This window comes from Triturus cristatus, chromosome 8 (assembly GCF_964204655.1).
Source record: "Triturus cristatus chromosome 8, aTriCri1.1, whole genome shotgun sequence".
Classification (NCBI taxonomy): Eukaryota; Metazoa; Chordata; class Amphibia; order Caudata; family Salamandridae; genus Triturus; species Triturus cristatus.
The window spans coordinates 385,929,893-385,953,838 of NC_140591.1; the positions used below are offsets into that span (position 1 = coordinate 385,929,893).

At 41.7% G+C, this 23,946-nt stretch overlaps 1 protein-coding gene across 18 annotated transcripts in view; it reads right to left on the minus strand.

Moving 5' to 3' along the window:
- Window positions 1-23,946, minus strand: part of POSTN (periostin) — a 161,137-nt gene that overhangs the window by 132,681 nt on the left and 4,510 nt on the right. The gene's annotated exons all lie outside the window — the stretch shown is intronic.

Sequence of the window (23,946 nt, forward strand, 5' to 3'; positions counted from 1 at the left end):
ACATATTTTTCCCATTCAGACTCATAATAGGTGTTATTTGTGGCACCTGATAAATGACGTACCCCGTGGTATTATTATTTGGCAGGAGTATTAAATATCACGAAAACAGGCCCTTAGAGATCTATTTGACTTCAGTGGAGTCGCTGCATTAGTGACTCCATTGAAGGCAGTAAAGCTTTGCAAAGTTGGTGTCCACTCAGCAAAGTTTTTTGTTTTTTAAGTATAAATTTACAAAGCAAGACTTTATTAATTAGAAATGAAAAAAACCTATTCCCACACACGCATGAAGTTTTTCCCTGTGAATGGTAGTTGTTTGATGATTTCCTAGCCTGGAACTGCCATGCCTCTCCTGGGAGAGCACCAACTGAACAAACATAGTCATTTAGAGATAAACCAAATCCTTGCTGAGTAAGATCATTACATTGCCTACTAGCTGCAACCGCCCAATGAAGCCTCCTGAATATGAAACTAGTCTGCAAATTCACCATACCTATATAGAGTGAGCACTAAATGAATTTCAAATGTTTTCAAGCATCAATCACAATGTATTTTTAAAAAATTAAGTGAAGTATATAGAAAATGAATCACTGCATATATGCCATGGACATCATTTAGGGGTGTCCAGGGGTCACAACTGCAACCCCTAGCTTACCCCTTGTGACCCAAGATGCTGCCTTTGGCACCTCTGGCCACAGAAGTGGCAAAATCAGTGCCAAGAACACAGGAGAATCTCCCCCTGATCCTTGTTTTCTGTCAAATGTTGTATTGCACTATTAGTGAATAATATATTATTCACAATTTGTGTAACAGAAATGGAGTGCAATTGGCTGGAATGTGACACTCCCTGGCAGCTGAGGTGAGTAGAAAAAATCCTTTCTTAAATGTATCTTGTGTGCATGCTTTAGGGTGAGAGTGTGTTTCTGTGAGGGTGGTTGCAACTGATGGGCAACTTAACGCATTTTAAGCGGAGAGGAAATGGCGTTTTGGCGAGATCTACTGACTTTGGAACTTGGGAACCTGCTTCAAGTTCAAGCATTGGCTCAACCACCTGTGATTCTGAACAAATCACTAAATTTCCCCAACCTAAAAAATGAATATGACCGTGTGTAACGTAACTGGTGCTCATGTAAAGCACTCCAGTGCCCTTGGGCTGAGTTTGTGCTATAAATCGCCAAAACAAAATAACAAAAACAAATATCCAATAAGGTATTGATTTATCCCCAAGAGAGTACGTTAGTTTGGTCCTCATTCAAATCCCCATCTCGCAGTAGTAAACCAATGCATGTTTTGATGTCTTCTGTGGCAATCATAGGCAGGGGAATCTAGTGACAGTCACCTTGCCATAAACATTGCAGGATTTCAGCCACTTTGACCTAATGGGCTTGTGGTGGACGGGCCATCAGGTCAGTGATTACTAACAGTGGAGACAGTTTAGGCCCAACCATCAGAAACCCAGGTACCCCCAACTCTAAATAGAGAAGAAAAACCAGGAGCTTGGTGAGGCAGGAGCACCACTGATTTACAGAGGCCCTTCCATTCCATCACACTGACTTCTGTGACCTGTTTTGGCATGTCAAGTTTCAACTAAAAAGTATTTCCATTACTTTTTGTGGGGTATCTTTTAAAGGATCATGCAGGCCTTCTCTGTTTAGATTCACCACAAAAACGTTTTTGATCCACTTCCTAAGGATGTGATCTTAAATGTACATACTCTACTTGGTCGGTCTGATCATCTGTCACAGAAAAACGATAGAAAACAATGTACTCATAGCATACAATCAACATTAATAATAATGCTTCCTGCGTGTTGTGTTGAGACACCAGTGCCATGAGTCTTGTTCTCGACAGCTGTTTTGAACACAATATTCCAAGCGAGCACTTGTCACCCTTTATTAAAATCATTCTCTCTTTGGGATGCATATCTGGTAATAAAACAAATGCTACAACCAGCATATCTACTGTAACAGATTTAATTCAAACCCAGAACACATTCAATTCCAAGCAGTTGCAAAGCATGTGGTCAATGGCAACAGAAGTGATATGATAAGTCGTAAAAAATAGGAACCTCAAAGCCATCTCTCTTTAAACAGATGGATGTCTTTTATAGGTTTTTATAACTAGCTATTGACTTGCTCAATCATCATCACTCACTCACTTGGATTGAACAAACATGATTACTATCTTAGTGTCTATGTATAACTATGTCTTTCTTTTCTTGACTCTTATTGCAGCCAGCAATTTTACAGATGTTCCTAATGAAGGCGAAAATAAGAGCATCATTTCATAAAAGTTCAGGAGCAAACTAAACATATCACAGGATTTTTATCCAAATGGCATTAAAGGGAGTTAAGTCAGACACACTTTGATCCTGCCATCACATAAATGACCTAATAAAAATGACTACATACATTTTATATTAGGGTTAAAAACAATCACAATAAACATCATAATGAAACAAATATAAATACTGTCAAATTGGTACAATTACATATCCCTCCCATGTTCCCAGATAAAGTGCCAAAATAAGTATAGATTTAAACGGAATTTAGAATAGTCTAGCCAAAGGTGCTCTACCAACGTAAATGTGGTAACCAAGATGCCTTAAGCTATCCATGGTGTCAAAGAAAGGCATGAGCCCAGTGATGTTTAATTCATGATACCATGAAGTGCAATCTCATATAGGACACAATGATCCCAATGTATATGTTGGCGGGAAGGGAACTCCATTGCAGTGGTGACGGAGTACTCTCCCCGCCAACATAATGGTCCACCCAGTCTATATGTGGGCAGATTTTCAGTTTGGCCCTAGCGGAGATGACTCTGTCTATGCTGAGGCATAATTTCTATAACCCTTACTCCCTAACTTGGATCCGCAGACTTAAAGCCATTGTTCAATGTTTCTTAACGTCACTTAAAACCTAGCTGGAAGGAATAGTAAAATTGTTGTAATGCTCCCACCCGCCATGGGAGAAGACACCCAAGGTGAGGGAGCATGTTATTTCTTGACAAAAACAAAATCCTGTTTGGGGATTTTCTTTTTGTAAATAAAAAACAAATACTCAGTGCAACAGGGCTGCGTCCTGCTGAATTTGAGGCCAAACACCACTTGGAAAGAAGATAGATAGAGGAGGAAAAGGTTCATAGAAAGTGTAAGAGGCAAGATTTGGTGGGATTAGAGGGGCTAGTTAGTGTGAGAAGTGGTAGGATGGGAAAGACTGCATGTACCATGGAGAAGTAAGGTGGTAATTTGATTTGCCCATTTTCTTGCTGATTTCAATATATATACTCTAAAGTCTAGAATTCTAGATTTTTCAGTAACACCTAAAATGGCGGCCTTCACAATTTTATATAACATTTGACCAAGAAAGTATTTAGAAAGTATTCCTCATGGACATCTGATTGACTTAAAAGATATGTTTTTTTTTTCTTTTCTCTAATGTGATTTTGGTTTCTGTCGTTAATAGCATTTAATAGAGGCACCCTTTGGATGATCTTCATAGTCATCCACCTGCCATTCATTTTGAAGTCCCTTCTATAGAATTCATCCAATGCAGTAGAAAAATCCTCAGAGACCAAATAGAGCAGAGTGTTCCACCTTCTATAAAGCGCTCAAAATACTCATAGAATCATTGTCTTTTAAACATCCCTGAATCTAATCACATACTCACCATGGTATCATGCAACCAATGAGCTAATGCACAAAGGATTGTCTCATAAAATATGTGGAGATAATCTGGCAATGTAATACTTCCTTTGAAGACAAACATTTGGTGACAGAAAGAAATGCTTAAACTTAGCAGCAAAAGGAAGTGAATTAGACTATCAGTCTTCCGATACCGGTTGTAAACATTTCATTTCCTCTGCTATTAGGTTTGCATGCAAGGTTAATCTACCATGGGGCTGACTGATACAATCATATGAATGACAACGATGTGAACTTCCTGGAGTAACAACAGCCAGGTTCAGCTCTTGATCAACAATTTCTTTCATCTGTCTTCTTAAATTCTGAATCAGTTCTTTCAATGTTTAAAGGCACAATCAGACCAAATATTATTACACAAACTTCGCCCATGAAGTATAATCAAAGGAAATTACTGTATTGTGGTTCACTTGCTCAAAAACAACTTCTTATGAGCATTTTTTCAAAAACTCATATGCAATTGATTTTTGTATAACTTGAACTGTAAAATGTAATGTTTAGTCAGTTTTAATGGCACTTCATGTCAATATCATTGTTGCTATATCTAATTTTCAGAACAATTTCTGATGTTTAGTATCAGGCCAAGTTTAGGCAAAGTCATCAAACACATGTTAATACTATTCAGAAGTACCAAACTTCAAGACCTTTTCCAATTGATCAAAGACACAAGTAACAAAGTCTAACTGAAGTGCAAGAAAGGTTGCAAAGTGCAACAAATCACTAGCACTTATGGACTGTCAAACCCTGGAAAGCACCTGTACTACATTCCACACACATCTCACACAGTAGTGGGCAGTGATTCACAGAGATTAATAATTTCACCAGGAAATAGACTAAAATGGAGGATGACACACAAATGCAAAAACGCAACCAAGGATTTTGGTGCTCTTCTAAACGAGCAGTGGCGGTGATAGCAAGGCAGAGGTTCCTTAGTACTGTTGCAGAAAAAGTAAACATCACATTCAAACACTCTCTCTCTTTTTCCCTCCTTGTCTTGTCTGATGCGGACATGCATGTATGAAAATCAAGAACCCAAACTCCAAGGAAGATATGAGTGTCAAGGCACCCCTAGGAAAGCACTCAAGACCTTGATTGCATACACTGAGCACAAGGCATAAATAGTAACGGTATAAAATAGTTTTGAAATATTTAAAAATTCTGGAATATGCTAACCTAATCTTTCACAGTCAGCCATGGTGCATACACGGGCACATGGAACATCACCAAATGGTCATACTATAAAAAGAAACACAAATATAGCAGGCAATCAAAACTCTTGGATTTAGTTATCATGAGTTCAATAGAAAGCAAAAATGGATGAGTGGAATGCTAGAATTAATCTCAGCAACTAGAAAATATTTGAGCCACAATCCATAATTTATGTGCCCACCATGCCCCACCCCAGAGAGGAACCAGCTATATTCAAATAATTATGCTTCTGTAATGTGGTGTACCCTTTGGGAAGTCACTCGGCACTGTCGAATACATGAAGCTAACATTGTCTGTGGCACAGAATATAACTGTGCTGCAAGGTTAAACAGTCCACAAAACTGGGACACTCTCTTCATTTCCTTCCGAATTCATCCTCTAGTGGAGTTGAGAAAATACCTGTGCCTGGCTTTCCCAACCGAGGTGGAGCTAAGAGAACAAAAATGTAGGCTCAACTTAGTTAATAACTTTGTACTAGAAAAGACGTTTAGCATGTCTTGGTGACTGATGGGCATCACTATTATAGGGCTCACAGTCTACATTAAATCATTATCCATCAAGACTGTTTCTTGACTCCATGGATGCCTTACTATCCAACCCACTTTTTGTTATAATTAAGTTGTAGTAACTGATCATATTCTTTAATCATATTCTTTAATCTTTACCTTCAACCTTCTCTTAGCAAGGTTAATGTTCACCTAATCCATATGAAATTCAGTAATAGAGTTGGTACATAATTTCCTATTTCCCCATGTCAGATAAAAGAACATGGACATCCATGCCTGATGATGGATCTTGTTCGGAGATAGTTGATGAGGGATTTGAGTTGGTGCTGGGCATTAGAGAGAACTAGCGGCATGGCATGCATGAGATCCATACTTGCAAAGGCAAATCAGGACTTCTGCTCAGAATCGTTTCAGAGCCAGACAAAGAATGCGGTAGAGTGAGCCCCTACTAGCACTGCTGTCAAAGGGGGAGATCTGAGGGCTAGAGGGACTGAAACTCAGTTATGAGGGAGGAGTCAATGAGAATCCTGTCACAGTAGATAACAAGGCTACCAAAATGGCAACAGAGAGCTGACATCAAGGAGGATATCCCACATTGGCAGGTGTTCTATGGCTCAACAAATCATTAATGCATATAGGCGATGACTGACTGACTGACTGAAACATTTATAAAGCGCGCTTATGCCGTGGCGTCTTGGCGCTAAGAGGACCAAACACACAGCGCGAAGCCCTAGGGGCTTGGACAAAGGAAGGTCTTTATCTTTTTTCTAAAGAGAAACCTATTAGGTTCCAGCCTGACAACCTCCGGAAGAGAGTTCCACAAATTGGAGGCTTGATATGAAAAGCCAGCTCCACCCCATCTCGCTCTTTTAATTCTGGGGACACAGACCAGCCCTACATTAGCAGATCTAAGGGTACGAGCGGGTCAGTACATGGGAAACATCAATTGAATGTCCAAGGCTCCGCCCCCATAAATTGCCTTATGCACCAGACAAAGAGCTTTGAATGTTACCCTCTGGCCTACTGAAAGCCAGTGCAGCTGTTTGATAACTGCTGAGGTCGGATGACGTTTGGGCAGGTCGTGAAGTAGTCGCGCTGCCGCGTTCTGGAGGGATTGGAGTTTTTTCATCTGTCCCTTACCTATCCCGAGATTGAGCGCATTACAATAGTCTACTTTTGAAAGGACAAGGGCTCCCACCACCGTTTTACGGAGAGACGACGGGATAAAAGGTAGAATCTTCCGTAAGATTTTCAAAGTAAAGAAGCAGGCTGAGGGGACTTGATTGACTTGAGAGGCGTACTTTAGATCTTTATCTAGTACCACTCCCAAGTTCCTTGCCCTGATTACCGGGACTGGACAGGAGCCTGCCTCAGGAGGCCACCAAGTTTGGCTCCAGATGGAAGGAATTTGGCCAAACTCTATGACCTTGGTCTTATCAGTATTTATCTTCAGGAAGTTCCCAGTCATCCATGCCATTACATCAGTAAGACAGTTCCAGAACCTCTCAGCTGTTTGCTCGACATTCTGAAACATGGAGCCCACTAATTGAGTGTCGTCAGCATACGACACCAACATTAAACCATGTTCAGTAATAACCTGTGCCAGAGGTCTGACATACAGATTAAAAAGAGTCGGAGACAACGCAGAGCCCTGCGGTACTCCGCACGGGAGCTTGAATAATCCCGATTGAACACCATTCCAATGAATCTATTGCTCACGCGATGTTAGGAAGGAGGTGAGTAAGGTTAAGGCCTTATCTACAATGCCCACTTCCTTCAGCCGCTGCACCAGCACCGAATGGTTTACAGTATCGAAGGCCGCGGTCAGATTGAGCAGGATAAGTATGGCTGTACCTCCCCCATCCATCACCTTCCGAATCTGTTCAGTAGCCATGATCAATGTAGATTCAGTGGAGTGAGACGAACGGAAACCATGCTGTGTGGGATCCAACAAGTTGTTCCGATCCAGATAGTCCGTTAATTGTAAATTAACAGCTTTTTCCAGAATCTTAGCAGGTAATGGAAGACAGGAAATTGGCCGATAGTGCTTTACATCTAAAGGGTCTAAGGTAGGTTTCTTCAAAATAGGCCTAATACAAGCTTTTTTCCACAGTGTGGGAAATACCCCAGAAGCAGTGACGGCGTTAATAAGAGGTGTCAAAAAGGAACTGATCTTGTGGGGCAGTAGATGTAGAATATACGGGGGACAAGGGTCCAATGGAGAACCAGACTTCGTCTGGAGCAGCAAGTTGACCACTTGGTCCTCTTCCAGGGGGACGTAGTGAGCTAGCTTATGTGGAAGATCCCGATTACTCGGGGATGGAACAGTCAGGTGTTGTTGAGCACCTACGGTAGTAAGCAGAGAATTGTATACCGTCTGTACTTTATTCTGGAAGAACAAAGACAGTTGTTCCACAAAGCTTTGGTCTGGCTGAAACCTCTCATCACCTGGACCCTTAGCTAGCTCTGCTACTGTTTAAAACAGCTCTTTAGAGGAGTTGGTAGTCTCTGTGATCTTTTTGGTATAATATACTGATTTAGCCTGTTTTATCGCTGCCTTATACTCTTCCAGTATACTATTATACCCTATCTTATGCTCCAAACTATAATCAGATCTCCACATTCGCTCCTTACGTCTACACATTATTTTTATTTGCCGCAGCTCATGCGTATACCAAGGTGAAGTAACACTTTTATTGTGGGAAGATTTAATAACTTCCGGAGCAAGCAAATTCACAGCTGATCTCAGCCATTCTTCAAAATGATATGCTGAGGTGTTGATGTCAGACGACACCTTAGGTGACTCAGTCTCCAAAGTAGTCAGCAACTCATTCTTTCTAATTTCTTTCCAGGGACAGGACTTCGATATCTCTACCCTTCGTCTTCGACCTCTCATTACTGATGGAAGTTTTATACTGAAGTGGATAGTAGAGTGGTCAGACCATAGGGTGGGTAGGACACTCTCAACTAGAAACTGCTCGTGATTGGTAAAAATGCTGTCCAGTATATGGTATAACTATATCGCTATATGCGATAACAGGGCAACGCAGGCAGCTTGGAGGGAGGTTTGCAATTGTAAACAATAGAGAAAAAAATCTAAGAGATTTACAAGCATGGATGATATTACTGAGGTTGCAAGTGCAACGGAAAAGTCTGGGGTGATGGGAAAATGTGTGTTGCAGAATCAACAGGCGTCATCATGGGCAAACTCTTCCTATAAAAACAGATCATGGCAGTGCATGCAAGGTTCTGTTCATTTGTGATGTGTGATGTATCCATGTGTGTCTGTACTGGTGAATACTTCTGGAGCTTTACATGATGCCAATGTGCAGACTTTTGGGTACTCTTCAGCATCTACCATGCAGACCAGATTGTTTGCAAGGACCACCTAAGTCATGTATACAGGAGTGTCTGTTGCTGTTGGTGAGGGCACTACATTGGCCACTGTTTCATTGTTATTACCACATCTCCCAACACAATAGAGGCTGCAGACAGCTGTGGGCCAACAATGTAGTTTTCTCTGACCCATATTTTGCTAAGTGCTCTTTTCTTCAAATATCCCATGAGTATGTGTGTGAGACAGACCTGGAAGTGTAGAAGACTGGCGTCTCTTCCGAGGTAGTCTGAACATCTGCAGTCCAAGAAAACTGGTAGCATATGAGATTTTCAACAATAGCAAATGTAAGCTCAGAGGTGAAAACTTGAGTGTGTCCAGAAGAGGAGGAAAAGGATGGTCAGGTAAATGCTTAAATACACACACAAAGTTAGAGGTGTTTCGTTATTCACACGTTTCCAGGTTGGAAATGCATCATGCATCTATGTGATGGAAATGTAGGTGTAGGGGTTTCTTAGAATCCAAAATGTTTTGAAGGTGGTGAAGAAAAAAGTTCAAGCGTTAATGCACATGTGAGCAATACTTTCTAAAGCGTAGTATACACTGAGTAGACAGGAGTGGATTTAGAGAAATAGGAATATCTAGGAAAATCTAATAATCACACATATTACTCTGTGTACCCAGTGAGATATTAATGAATCTTCTAAAACTTGCAAACGTAAGCAATCCACAAAAGTAGCCAGAAGATATAAATTGCAAAGGACGAATCCACTGTGAAGACAATTGGACACAGGATTCCAAAGGAATCTTGATTTGCACAGAAGAGTCAACAATGGTGCAAATCAACCATGAGGATTCTCTATGACTCACTGTGAGTCCTCTCATTGCACAAGAACATCATAACACGAGCAGCTGTTGCTCACTGTGCTCTTTCGCACTATATTGTAGCACAAAATGCTTTCTCGCATCAAGAAATGACACAATGATACATTTCGCTCTAAAATATAGCACTAAATTACAAATTTGTGTTTCACTTAGTTTTGCATAATTTGGCCAAACTTTTTCATAGTTATGTAAAGCAAATTTTGTGAATTTCTCCCACCCCCAGAAACAGCCTGACTTCAGTTAAAAGAGTGAAATATCTGGGTGTTTTGATTCAGATCTCTCTCCTCTGTGCAAAGAAATTTGGTAAAAAAAAAAGTGGAACCCACCAACTACACAAACTTATGAAAGTCCTCTGATGGACGTCAATGAGGAGCAGAGAGGGTTAGAAGGTGCATTCCTGGCAGCCCTTTGGTACCTCTCACTTTAACCTTACTGCAGCTCAAGTGTCAAAATTCCTGCAGTCAGTCCACACAATAACTGAAAAGAAATAAGCACCGAACCCCATGCTGACATCTCTAGACAGTTCACCGATGTAATATAGAATCCTTTTTAAAGTTTGATGTGCAATGCATAATGCAGATATCAGTCCAACAAGGTAATTATTGGACACACCTTCGCAATTTGGAAACTTATCTTCAAGGTAAAAACTACATGGAGGTAGAGCCTACAGGGTGTTGAGTCGACAACTAGAGATTGCCTTCAATCGACCTTTGAGATCTGAACCAATCCATAGCTACTTCAGGAAAGATGTGAAATGTGTAGTCTTAGGGGTAGCATTGAGAAGCAAAAGTAGCAGCAGGATTCCCTTCCTATTCCTTAGTGAGGGGCATGGCCCCAATTTGGGATTAATGGTATTAGCTCTTGGAGATCTGATTGAGCTCAAGGTTTAAATTTCCAACACAATATCACACCAAAGATGCCACAAGGTGACATATGTACTAAAAAGGAACATTCATACACGAATATTTAAAAATGTATAAATGATGAAGTAAATAAACACACTAAACATAATTTATTTGCGTTTTCAGTACTTAACTCTGTTTCATGAGCAGATAGACAAAAAGCTATGAATTGTAAATTTTCCACGCTATAGGATTAATCTGTTTTACTGTGTTATATCGATCTGCATAGTACTTATCTAGAAGTTAGAAACCCTTCATGGAACAGAATCCGATAATCTTTGGTTGCTTTACATGTGCTACTTACACATTTTTCCTGTTGGTCGCGTATTTTGGCTAAAAATGTTAGAAGGACAGTGTCCAGTTATTTGATTTATCCAATCTGATTTGTAGTGTGTCCATTAACTAAATCATGATTTTTACGTCTCGTTTTTTGGACAGCGCAAGCTGTCTAGGTGCAAAAGACCTATTGTAGGCTTTCAAAGATCTTACAGTAGGCCTTTAGCCCACACATTGCTTACCATTGCTTGGCTTTATGTCACTCTCATTTGCTTGCTTCTTATTCAATGGCTTAGCTTCCCCTTTTTGTGTTTGTCCCTCCCTGGACTGTATCCTATACACCTTCCTTCTGATCGACAGATACTTATTTTTTTGCTGCTCATTCTTATGGAATAACTTTTTTTTGGTTGTGCACCCTACAAGTTGCATGTTTTCCAGTTCTTTCCAATGTGCGTTTCTGCCCCACCAAATATTCACAGCATCTGATACTCTCCCCCTTGAATGCTGTTTTTCAAACCTTACTCCCCAGCTTAATTTTTATTTTATTCCCCTGCCCAAAACTTCCCCCTCCGACTCCTCCGTTGAGCCTCCACAGGTCTTTCTTTTAATATCTATTTAAATTTTCGGGGGAGGGCCGACAGCAAATTTCTGCCGACCCCTCTACATTTAAAAAAATAGCTTTCTTAGGGGCATATCAACAAGGGCTTTATCTCTGCTTTTTTGGCTTTAAAAGCTAAAAAAGGAGAGATAAAACTAGCGCCCTATCAACAACAGGGTGCTAACATGCAAATTTGCATGTTAGCACCCTTTTACTCTACGCTTCCCCTTGCATCTCTAATGAGATGCAAAGGGGGCGTTCTAGAGTAAAATAATAGGAGAAATGTCGCTAAGCGACATTTCTACTATTATCAAGAATGTCGCTAACCCTGTTAGAGACAAAAAAAGCAGCGCTAACCGCGGTTAACGCTGCTTTTATCGTCTGGTATTTTTCTGACTTAGCCATGATATCCTATGGAAGGAGGATATCATGGCTAAGTTTGCCTGTCCCTATCAACAAGGTAACGTGAGATTATCGCTGGGTTTCCAGCGATAATCTCACGTTAGCCTGTTAGCGTGAGGATTTTTATCGCTATTGAGATAAGCGTTGCTAATAGCACGCTATCTCAGCGATAAAAATTCACGCTAGCCGGCGATAATTATCCTAGCGCTAAGTGCGCTTAGAGATAATTATCGCCGGTTGTTGTTGATATGCCCCCTAGTAGTTATATTTTATTTGTAATTAATGATTCAACTCAGATCTCGAAATAAAAAAAATTATATCTGTCTCATTTCTTAGGTGTATGCAAGCGTGGTGATGCATGCTGGCATTAGCCTCATGCTACACACATTCGTCACTCATATGTATGCCTAAGAAATGAATAATCATTGAACCTTTTTTTAATTGTATCCAATGTTGCACTGCATCAGCAGTAAATGCTTTTTGTCCATGCTGCACAGCATCTGTAACTAGTATTGGCAACGCCATTAGGTCTAAAAGCAAGACCTATTGGCTTTGTCAATGGTGCTGATACAGTTTTCATTCAAAACGCCTAGAATGTTTTCTTTTTCCATCTCCTTACATTTTCCTTTGGATTGTTAGCACTGTTATTTAAATGAAACTCTAAATAGAAGCTTTATCTTTGGCAGATCACCAAAAAATGGTTTTGCTTGAGGACAACTTGAACATGGATGAGTTAATGTTGATGCTGCAGATTCAGAGCAAGGCATAACAATTTCCCTGCCAAGAACCACAACCTTTAATATGCATGGGTTATCATGTTCTGTGCAGCGTGCTGTGCACTTCCTAAGGACTTCTCCCTGGGGAGTTTAGATTTCTGCAACTGTAATGGCAACAAATCAAAGCACAACCAAACTATGCGTTGCTAGGAGGAATAAAACCATAAAGGAAAGAAGAACCCTCTCGAGAGGCTTGCCTATACCACTGAAACGAATTAAAAATCGCTAATATGAATATTTGATGCATGTTTAGTAATTTCCACTGCATGGTTAACCACAGTGATTTTACATTCTTAAAGTTTCATTTAAGGAAGAATGCTCCTTAAAAGAATGACTTGTCGAAATTTGCCAGTTATGGTTGCAAATGAGAAAATGTGGATTAATCTTATAAAAGGTTCATCCAAAACACAGGACACGTTTCCAATGGAAATTCAGACTGTCGCCTCTCAGCCACTTAAGTTGCACTACTCACACTTGCTAGTGTGATTCTAGCAAATTGACACCAGAAACTGTGGAGATGGGGTGCATCCCTGCCCGGATTAGAACCCAGAAAAGAATCCGTTCCATTTTTGAGCCGTGTATACAGCCACGTTTCTGACTTAGCCACATAGGGCTTGATTACAAGTTTGGCGGTCCTCCTGCAGCACTGCCAATGCTGGGCCTGCAGGAGGACCACCTCGCCAGATTCTGGGTTGAATCCACGGCAGGCGGGCAGTGCCACAGAGATCTCACAGCAGCAGCTGTATTAGGCTCATAGAAGAGCCTTAACAGCAGGCTTCCGCAGTGACAGCGCCTGCAGCATGTTTCTACACATTGTGGCATGCATCATGTTGTGCATGCCACACTGTACATGAACAGGGATGCAATTCCAGAGGGGAACAACATGTGCCCCCACGCATGCACCCCCAGGGCCAGGAGCAACAGGGGGCACGGTTAGGGCCCCCTTAGTTGCATATCTGCCACCCTTTTTAGGGTGGGCTCACCGGCATGAAATGTGCGATAGGAAACCAACTCAGAATATGCTCAGAGGTGCCGCAGCAGCATTTTCCTGCCTCTTTCCGCTGTCCACTGCCATGGGATCCTGAATCACGGCAGAGGCGACGGTCCCGTGGGGGTCCGACCGCCATACTTGAAATACTGCAGGTGGACCCCCCACGGATTCCTGGATCACGGCAGAGGCGACGGTCCTGTGGCGGGCAGTGGTCAGTCCACTATTGCGAGTACGGTGGTCCTGAAGACAGCCATACTCATAAGGAGGCCCATAGACTAGACCAGTGAGGGAGAGACTAGGAATGTTTTCTCATAGCCATTCTCTCCAGGGAGGAGTCAAGAAAGAGCGCGACATACCAATGGTCTTGAACAAAGGTGAAAAGCATTCTAAGCACAACTCAAAATGAATACATGAGGTTGGAAAAGCATCTGAGAATGACCAGTAGAAAACAGGGGGGTCTAATTAATAAGATTTATTACTGTGTTGGTATCACAAATGTGATACAAAGGGACGCTAAATCTTTGTTCACCTATTGACTTTCCAGTGTAAGACCTGTTTTACACTGGAAAATAACTTGAAAGTAACGCAAAGCAATGCATAGCGCTGCTTTGCATTACTTATCATTGCCATGCAATCACGTAAGGTTTCTGACGCTAAGCCTGGTTTACTTAAAAAAGAAGACATGGCTTAGCGTCTGAAAAAGTGCCCATTTCATATTTGCACTATGAAGGAGAAATGCCTTTATTTCTCCTTTCTTTTCCGACTTTGCATGTGTGCTGGACTGTACAGCACACATACAAAGTGGGAACAGGTTTGAATTTAGTCTAAGCATAGTATTTTGTACTAGAAGGGAATCCTTCCAGTACAAAACCTATGCTAGGCTCACAGAGACACCCTTGCACTATAGTGCAAAGGTGTGTCAGTGGCGCATTTCTGTGCCGACGTTAGCGAGAGGGGAGGGGAGTGCCATTATTCTGTAATTATGGCGCTCTCCTGCTCTCTCCTCACACAGCGCAGTGCGGCATTTGAGGCTGCTGCACTGCACTGCATGAGAAACTGATAAATCTGGCCCAGGGTTTCTATTGACTTGATATTGGCATTGCCCAATGCTCAACAAAAGATTGACTTTCCGGAACACCAGAGAAACAAAAGAAAAAGTGTGATTAAGAACAGATGGGCATTTTTGTAAATACAATATGCCACACTTTTCACCCTAAGTGGGATGGGTGTGCCCAGACATGGGTCCTTTGCATGCTGTGCTACTGGATTCAAGCTAGCCCAACTGATAAGGGGTGATATACCCCGAAAGTGGTCCCAGGATGCTTGTTTCCAGTACAGGAAGGACCAGGCTTGGCAGTTAAGGCTGGACTGTTCCCATGAGGAGCAGGGTCAAGACTCATTTGCATATGGCTGGGTTCAAACTGGGGTGGTGTAGTGAGCAAAAGAACGATTAATTTAACCCAGATCTCTTGACTCAGGGAGAGTGTTTGATTCATTCAGCATTCTGTCCATCATTTGTTGCTGCATCACTTTTTGCCCTAAGAAGGATGGGTATGTCTAGACGTGAGTCCCTTTCTGGCTGTCCCACTGGATTTAAGCTAGCCTGGCTGATGTGGGGTGATATACTCGAAAACCACTCCCAGGATGCTTATTTCCGGTCCAGGAAGGACTAGACGATTCAGACTGCACTGTTCCCATAAGGAGCGGGGTCAAGACTGATTTGCATATGGCTGGGTCCAAACTGGGGTGATGTAGTGAGCAAAAGAGCAATGGATTTAACCAAGATCTGTTGACACAGGGAGAATGTTTGATTTATTCAGCATTCTGTCCTTCATTTGTTGCTGCAGCACTTTTCACCCTAAGTGGGATGGGTATGCCCCGACGTGGGTATCTTGTTCGCTGTGCCACTGGATTCAAGATAATGTGGCTGAGGGGGGGTGATATACCCCAAATACAGCCCCATGATGCTTGTTTCCAGTCCAGGGAGGACCTAGCTTGGCTGGTAAGGCTGGACTGTTCCTATGAGGAGCAGGGTGCAGACTGATTTGCATATGGCTGGGTCTAACCTGTGGTGGCACAGTGAGCAAATGAACGATTAATTTATCCCAGATCTATTGACTAGGGGAGAAGATTTTATTTATTCAGGATTCCGTCCATCATTTGTTGCCACATCAACAGAGGTTATGACAAAAATTGGTGTCCCCTCTGATCTCTTGCATATTATAATTAGGCTCCACAACCATAACTTTGCCCAAGTACGCAGTGGATGTTCTAGTGAGTTGATGGAAACTTTCTCTGTGGATCGAGGGGTAAGGCAGGGCTGCATTCTTACCCAACCCTCTTTTCACTATATGTTAATGATCTGATCTCCTTTGGAAATCACTGTGAAGGTGACGCTCCTAGACTGGTCAACAATAGAATTCCCGCATTGATGTTTGTGGATGAAACTTTCCTCATTTCAAAATTCCCTATGGAGTAGCAAAAAATTCTATGCCGCATTGAGAGCTTCTGCAATGAGAGGGGGCTTGAAATAAATGTTGATACAACTAAATGTATGGTTTTAAATCTGGGCCAATCCACTAGATCAAATCCCAAGCTTACTGGTGTCCTCCTCGACAGTGTGAAGGTCTTTGACTACCTTCGGCTGACTCTTACAGAAGATCTGGATTAGCTCTGTCATATTGAAAAACGTAGGATGAAACTATTTCAACATTAATGAGCATTATTTAGAGTGCAACAAAGGTCCTATTTCCACCCTACAACCCCGGCCATTCAAATCTATAACATGCAGGCCTGGGAACTGCACTCTATGGGGTGGAGCTTTGGGGGCATATGGAGATGCCAAAATTGCTGGTGTCTGAAAATCTGTTTTTACGCCACTTACTGGGGCCTCCGGCCAGTACGCCATGCCCTCACTTAGGCTAGACCGGGGCCATAGCCCAATCACAGAGGGAGCTGGGATTAGATCTATTATTTGTTGGAGAAGAATTTGGGCCACACCTGAGTTACAGTCCTATCAGGAGGGCCTTGAAGAAGTGTTTTGTTCCCTTGGGTCAGGAAGTACACCATGGATTAGTTACATTAAAGATACTTTAACAACGGTGGTGTGTGGAGACCTGTGGATTGAGCCAGAAGCTGCATGCACAATTGTTATATCATTGTTAAAAGAGAAGTATTGGCCGAATAATATGGTCAGAATGTTGACATCTCCTAGTCATGGTACCCTGACACATATTTTTCTGCAGATCAAGGATATTTATAATCTGGAGAAGTTCCTAGCAGAAATGTAGCCCCCCATATCTAGGTAACTGTATTTGCAATTCAGATACAGCACACTTCTGATCGCCTCTTTTATTGGTAGATGGGCTAGCAAACAGGATTATTTTAAGTATACCTGTATTGCTTGTGGAATAAGTAGGGAGACAGAAGAAAAAGTCTTATTTTTCTGCCTGGCATATTTAAGGAGCAGGAAAAAGTGGATAATTCCTTTGTGTAGACTTCTAGGTATCAGGGAATACCAAATTGCCCTTCGTATCCTAAAAACTGCTACTAGACAATGTCTGACTTTTGCTGTATCCTGCTGTGTGCTAGCAATGTGGCGGATCAGGCAGAGATGCGTCAGTAAAATATTTCATTTTCCTTTCAGTAGCTGGATTCTATTATGTACCTATTAGCCTGCTCTGCGAGGGAGGGGGTGTATGTGTATTTAACTGTTATTGACAACACAATTTTAGCAATTTGGATTTTAATTGTTTTGAGGTATATTGGATTTAATGGCCATTTTTATTGGCAAATGTTTTGCTTGTATGATTTTAATTGGAACAATTGTGTGTAATGTGTTTTATCTTCGGTTACTTTTATGGCATATTACCGAAATAAAGTTTTGAATAAAATTAATGAATGTAAAATTAATGCAATTCATTTTTTCGAGGCACCCGTCAGAATGTTTGTATACCTATGTTTGAAGGCACAGAGAGAATAAGAGTAAATGCAAAGGAGTGATTTCCTGGAAATATCCATACCATTGACCTTTGGTAGCAGGTCTAGGAAACCCTAGAAGGTGAAACACAAATTAACACTCCTTGATTCCCAAAACAGTTAAAGTTAAGTGAGTATAAAAAGATATATACTAGTGAGAAGAAGTCGAAGGTGCAATTGGTCACAGCAACAGTGCAAAATAGAAATAACTCTATATGGGTTCAGGATACGCTGGAGGGGGTTATCCTTAGGGGGCAATGGTCACTTCCAGCAGGAACCATGGTATAGAGTAAAAGGAGGGAATTGAATTTGGTTTCCTGGAACTTGTAGGCGAATTCCCACATTCTGAGATTTCTTAGTAAGTTATTGGTCTATAATGAAGCTCTAAAGGTCTCTAGATCATGTTGGGAAGAAATCTGCCTATAGTGAAAAGATGTGAGCCAGGGATATTTGGCCAGGGATAAAAGATCTCAAAAAATGCATTCTTCTTAGGGGACAATTGAGACATGGTCTCCCTTTCCAAGTAAACGAGTGCAGAAAGAACCTTTAGAAGGGGCTGGATGTGTTTTTTTGGCTATGACCTTTTTGAGGGAGAACCCTTCTATTATCCTTTCACCCTTATTTGACTCAGGTACCTGACCCAGGGTTACATAATGACAGTTATATAATGCCATTTTAAAAGTCAGAGTAGGGTGAAATCCATTTTTTTTCTTGTCTTAAATTGTGTAATGCTGTTCTGGATAAAAATGGTTTCTGTATGTGCTCCCTGGATGTAAAATTTTATTTGCTCCATGTTCTTACGGATTATGTTTTTTTATAAGCCCGCTCCTATAAAGTTTTTAAGACCCTTATTGTAAAATATCAAACTCATTCAAGGTTGGATGCAATGGGGCTATTATGTGAAATGTGTCATATCGATGTTGCAGAATGAACCGCACATTATATGCTTGTTGCTAAGCAGGGTTTTAGAGAGGGTTTTTAATAGATGTGGCACCTTTGGGAGTTCTTGTCGCTCTTAAGATGTTTTTATCATGTTATTGTTTTACAGTTTTAGAATATTTTATGAACAAGTGTCCAAATAAACTTATTTTGTACCCATATGGATTTAATGGACATATATCGTATAAGGCCAGCATAGTGTATAAGATGGCCACTATTAATCACAGTGGTCTGTGCATCTTTCCAGATACCCTGCCTGAAACTATACTGCTGCTGCTATCTAGAAAATCTCAAATGGAGCACAATGTCCATGAATTTAGAGGTGTACCTTGTATACAGGCAAAATCTTTACTCCATTTAATTCTGTGTTCTACCATCTTGCAAAATTAATATTTTCTACATTGTGCTAATTTGTTGTATTTGTCCTGATCATATGCACAATGAAAACGTGGAAAGATTTCCAATTAGAATGGCTGCAACAGTCAAATCCCTTACTCTAACAAAGATTATAGATTTCCAATCAAGAGCAGATTAACCAGTGAGATCATTGAGTAGTAGTTCTTAACTCTATGTGCCAATCCACTTTAATATCAGATCTTTGAAGGAGCATTTGTTTCAAATTGCCTACCTCATTCTTGGTTCCACTGTCAGCACAGAATTGACATGTTAAGATTCATTGTTTAAGCCGTGTATGGGTCCATATGTTATGTTATGTTATGTTACATGAATTTATAGAGCGCACGTATACCCGGGGGTGTCTTGGCGCTGGACATAACAATGATACAAGAATACGTTGGCCCTAATGCTGAAAGAGCCAAGTTTTCAGTTGCTTCCTGAAAATCGTCAGGGAGCTAGCATTTCTGAGGGAGAACGGAAGGGTGTTCCACAATTTAGACGCTCCGTAAAAAAAACTGCGTCCACCCCAGTGAGTTTTGAGAATTCTTGGTACAGCGAGTAAACGAGCTCCAGTGGACCGCAGCTGTCTGGTGGGACAGTACCAAGAAAGATGATCCTGCAAGAAACTCGGACCAATACCATGCAAGGCCTTAAAGACGATGCACAGGGCTTTGAAATCAATACGCTGGGGTATAGGAAGCCAGTGGAGATGGCGGATTCCATTGGAAACGGAGTGATATTTAGGAATATCCAGTATGAGTCGAGCCGCTGCATTCTGGATCATCTGTAATTTATGCAGATGATACTTCTGTGCGTTCAAGAAAAGGCCATTGCAGTAGTCGAGCCTGGATGAAATAAGGCAGGAGACTACTGTTCTCCTGGTGTGATTGGGGATGTAAGGAAAGATTTTCCTGATTTTCTTGATGAGAAAATGCGATGCCGACACTACCGCGTTTGTGTGATGATGGAAAGTGAGCTTGGCATCCATAAGCACGCCCAGGTTCTTTGCCTTAATCACCGGAGTGGGAGGGGAACCCAGCTCAATGGGCCACCACAGATCATTCCACGGGGGCTGAATGCTCCCGAAAATTAGGACTTCTGTTTTACTAGAGTTGAGCCTCAGGCAGTGTGCTGTCATCCACTTATTGATTGCACTCATGCAATTCCTGAACTGCGGAGCCGGAGACTGTTGGGATTTGGAGGCTGCCACCACAATCTGAGTATCATATGAATCTGTTAATCAGAATAGTGATTGTGCTATCGTAGTGAAAGATGAAAGATGCATAAGACTAGGCTGTAAGTTCCTGCAGAACCCTCATCAAAGCATTATTTTATAATATTGTTTTATGTATTCGCACCTCTCAAGCCAACATGGATGAGAGCTTTCAAAGTCTAAAAGTCCTAATTATCTACTTTGGGTAGTAGAACTAATTACTTCTGAACTAATACCTTGTTTGATGCAAAAAGTGCATTGCAATATTTACAAAACGTCATGCAGTAAATACTAGTTTTCACTACACATGATAGATTATGGGCCTCACCTCAGGAAAAATGGAAGGTGACCACCAAAATATTTAAATCTTTATAGAGCCACAAATGGGGTGGGATGGAGTTCATCGATAGAGAGAAAACGCTATAAATATCATCATCAGTTTTATTGCAGCAAGTTTGTCCCGCCAGGAAAGGAGACCAAAAGTGATCATGTCCTTGGGAGTTCTTCACTTCTAAAACACACTTTCTTTTGGTTTGGTTATAGTAAAATCAAGTGAAGTGACGGAAGTTGACCAGTATGCAGCCATGATCGCAATCATGCCTTGATTGTAGTCCCTTGACACGGGTGCTGATAGAGGAAAGACATACTTAAGTATACAAAACATGATAGACGGAGTGCTTGAATTAATCTCAGCCACTGGTATTTACCCAGGGCCGCATCTCAGTCCTTTTTTGCACAGCATGCCACCTCAGTTTGTCCCAGCTATACGCAAATCAGCCTTGACCCTTCTCCAATGAGAATGGTTTAGCCTGAACTTCCAAGCCAGGTACTTCCCGAACCAGAACACAAGCAACCAAGGACCAGTTTCTCCCTTGTTCAAGCATGCCATCCATCACTTTTTGTATACTTTAGTATATCATCGTAAGTGGGACGGGTATGCCCAGATGTGGGTCCCGTGCACACTGTGTCAATGGGACCAAGCTTTACCTGGCTGAGGAGCCAATAACAAAGGCGAAACCATTCCTGGGTTGCTTGTGTTCCACTTCAGGAACATTTGTGTCCCATTCATAGCCATCTGCTTAGCAGTGTGCATGCCCGCTGTCTTAGTAGATGTGGTAACAACCTTTCTTACCCATGAAACACCAGGAATATTCACTCATGACTCATTAAATAGGATACACTCACACAAAAACAAGGCTTGATAACATTACTGATGGCCCTTCTTTGTGTGTTAAATCAGAATGTTGTCTATAATGGAGTCTTCGAAACAAATTGTGGAATATACTCGGACTCTCTTTAGAGCTCTAAATCCCCACCAAGAGTTCAGCACACCCCATTCTGGTGTTTCTGACATAAAATAATCCATTTTATAAGGACCGACTAATGACCTTTCTTTGGATGCCAATGAAGCGCGCATAAAAATCTGGACCTTGGCTATATTTTTTTATTACGTGAATTTCTTCAATGTTCTCTCCTTGAAATACACACTGGCGAAACACTCTGTCACACCGTAAAGGCTGTACTGTGGTCAGGTTCAGTGAGGCACACATCCAGCATTAATCACCGCTAGCAAAGTTTTATGCCTTTCAATCACTGTTCCAGTAGATTTGCTGTGTGGGATCAGGATCCCTTGAGTGTGATTTGAATAGAAAGCAGATGTGGGGGTCTGCAGAAACTTCCACATTACCACATGCAGGCCCGCGCATTCTTTCCCGCCGTATCATGGGTCCCCCGCCGTAGACTGTTCTGGCAACCTCCTTCACTTGGACTCAGCAGATTTGGATGCTAAAAAACGCTTTTTCCACATAGTCTTGGCAACCACAGCTCAAATATGCTTTTTTCACCTAAGCTTCGTTTTACAATCCCAATGGAAGTGAATTCACTCTTCACTTTAGCAGTTGTGTACATAAAATCCCTTATAAAATCCAGATTTTTTATTTTTAGGCTTTGAATAGTCTTCAGCTCTCTGCATCCCATTTAAAAATGATGGTGGCTCCCACATGCGGCTATAAAAATGCCTGTTTTAATGTAGCGCCACTCCACCGTCGGCCACTGGGCTGCAGGGAGCTTGGTTTCTTAGAGTTCACAAGGAGGAGATGTACCTGAACCCCATTCAAACGCAATGACACTTTAAATGTTTCCATCTTGTGCTGTGCAGTCTGGGGAGGCCTGCGCTGTCTCCACTGAGGCTCTGGGCTCCTCTCACAGGGTAAACTCAAATTGCACTCTTAATCCAAACAGATGTTCTGAATCTATACTGTGAAGTTGCTCATTAAATAAAGTATTACTTTGGGCAGCATCTACGCTGAACCAGATGTTTAAATCTACATTATAAAGGCCGGGCAAGCACCATATTATTAAAGTGTGTTTTATAAGAGTGCGTGTATTTCCGCCCAGCCCCCAGTGCCTTGAGAGTAGTGTTCTCATGACCAGGGATCACAGAGTAAATTCGGTTCCTTTCTTGAACCGCTGCCCTCTGTTAATCTGAGAGCAATAATTTGGGGGCGAAGACAAGTGAAAGGCATGAATTTCCAAGAAAGGATGATGGAATATTCCGTATGCCAAGGAGTGCGGCGAAGTGCCAGTGCCTTGAACACACAAAAGGAACTGCTGCCTTCCAGATAGTGCTCAGAACTCCTCATCTGACATTGGGTTTTAAAGCGCTATGTGAGCTGCAAGCTAATGAGGACCGAAGTATTTATTATTTGCCATTCACACGGATGTATGCACTATGATCAATATGCAGGAATCGTGTCATGGGGGGTGGGAGGGGGGGGGGGAGAATGAGCGCTGCCTACTATTTTACATTAATAGTTGAGATAATTTTATACAACAGGTTTTGTTTCATGCACAGTCCATTTTTGAGGTATGATGTTGTTACAATTTTATGGGGCGTGTTCGGATACCAAACTACTTATTAAAGTAGGGCGCTACTAAGTCTGTATAAAACATTTCCTCTGTGGGCTGCTCCAACCCTCACTCCCTTTACCACAACATCTAAAGTATCCGAGATGGGGCATTTGGTGCGCCAGAATCTAATGTTGATCAAATATTTAACATGCAGTTGTGGGGTCAAGAAGTGCAGACTTCTTTATTGAGCTGGCACAGGAGCAAATAGACACTACTAGACCAACTCTTTTTTTCAAATGTGTGCCCCCAACTCTGCCTAGAAAGGAGCCCTGTTCAGTGGCAATGCCTTGTTCTCCCAGGAGACCACATCCTGGCATGTTCACGCCAAACAAATTATGATGTGCTGTACACTTGGGAAAGAAATATATGTATCTTTAGTGAACGTTACATTTTCACTTTCCACTCATTGCGATGTTCTCCTGTGTCTCGCCCCCATTAACCCTCTTTCATTGTGAATCTTGCTAAGTTTAACTAAACAGCAACGTATTTCTGGGGTCATAGAGCGAGTGTTTTGGTAGGTATTTTCCATGAGGCCATTCCAACAAATAAATCAATCTGTCTGTCTGTCTGTCTGTGAGTATATGGCGCTGCAGCCAGAGCTGGGGATCCGGGTTCGAGTTTTATCGTGGGCGCAACATCCTGTGATTCTGGGCAAAATCACCTAATCTCCGCGTGCCCCTGGACAGTGCCTGGATGCCTTCGCCGGTGAGAAGCCGCGCTATATAAATATACAACTTTAACTGTCCATCTCCACACGCACACACATATATATATTGTAGATTTCGGAAACATCATAAAGGAATTCGTTAATAATGTATAATTAGATGAATCCAGATGACCATCATACTGTGTGACACTTTAAGGCCTCAATAATCAAGGAAATGTTATTAATTTTGTTTTCTTCAGTTGCAGCCTTTTCTTATCTGGCAAA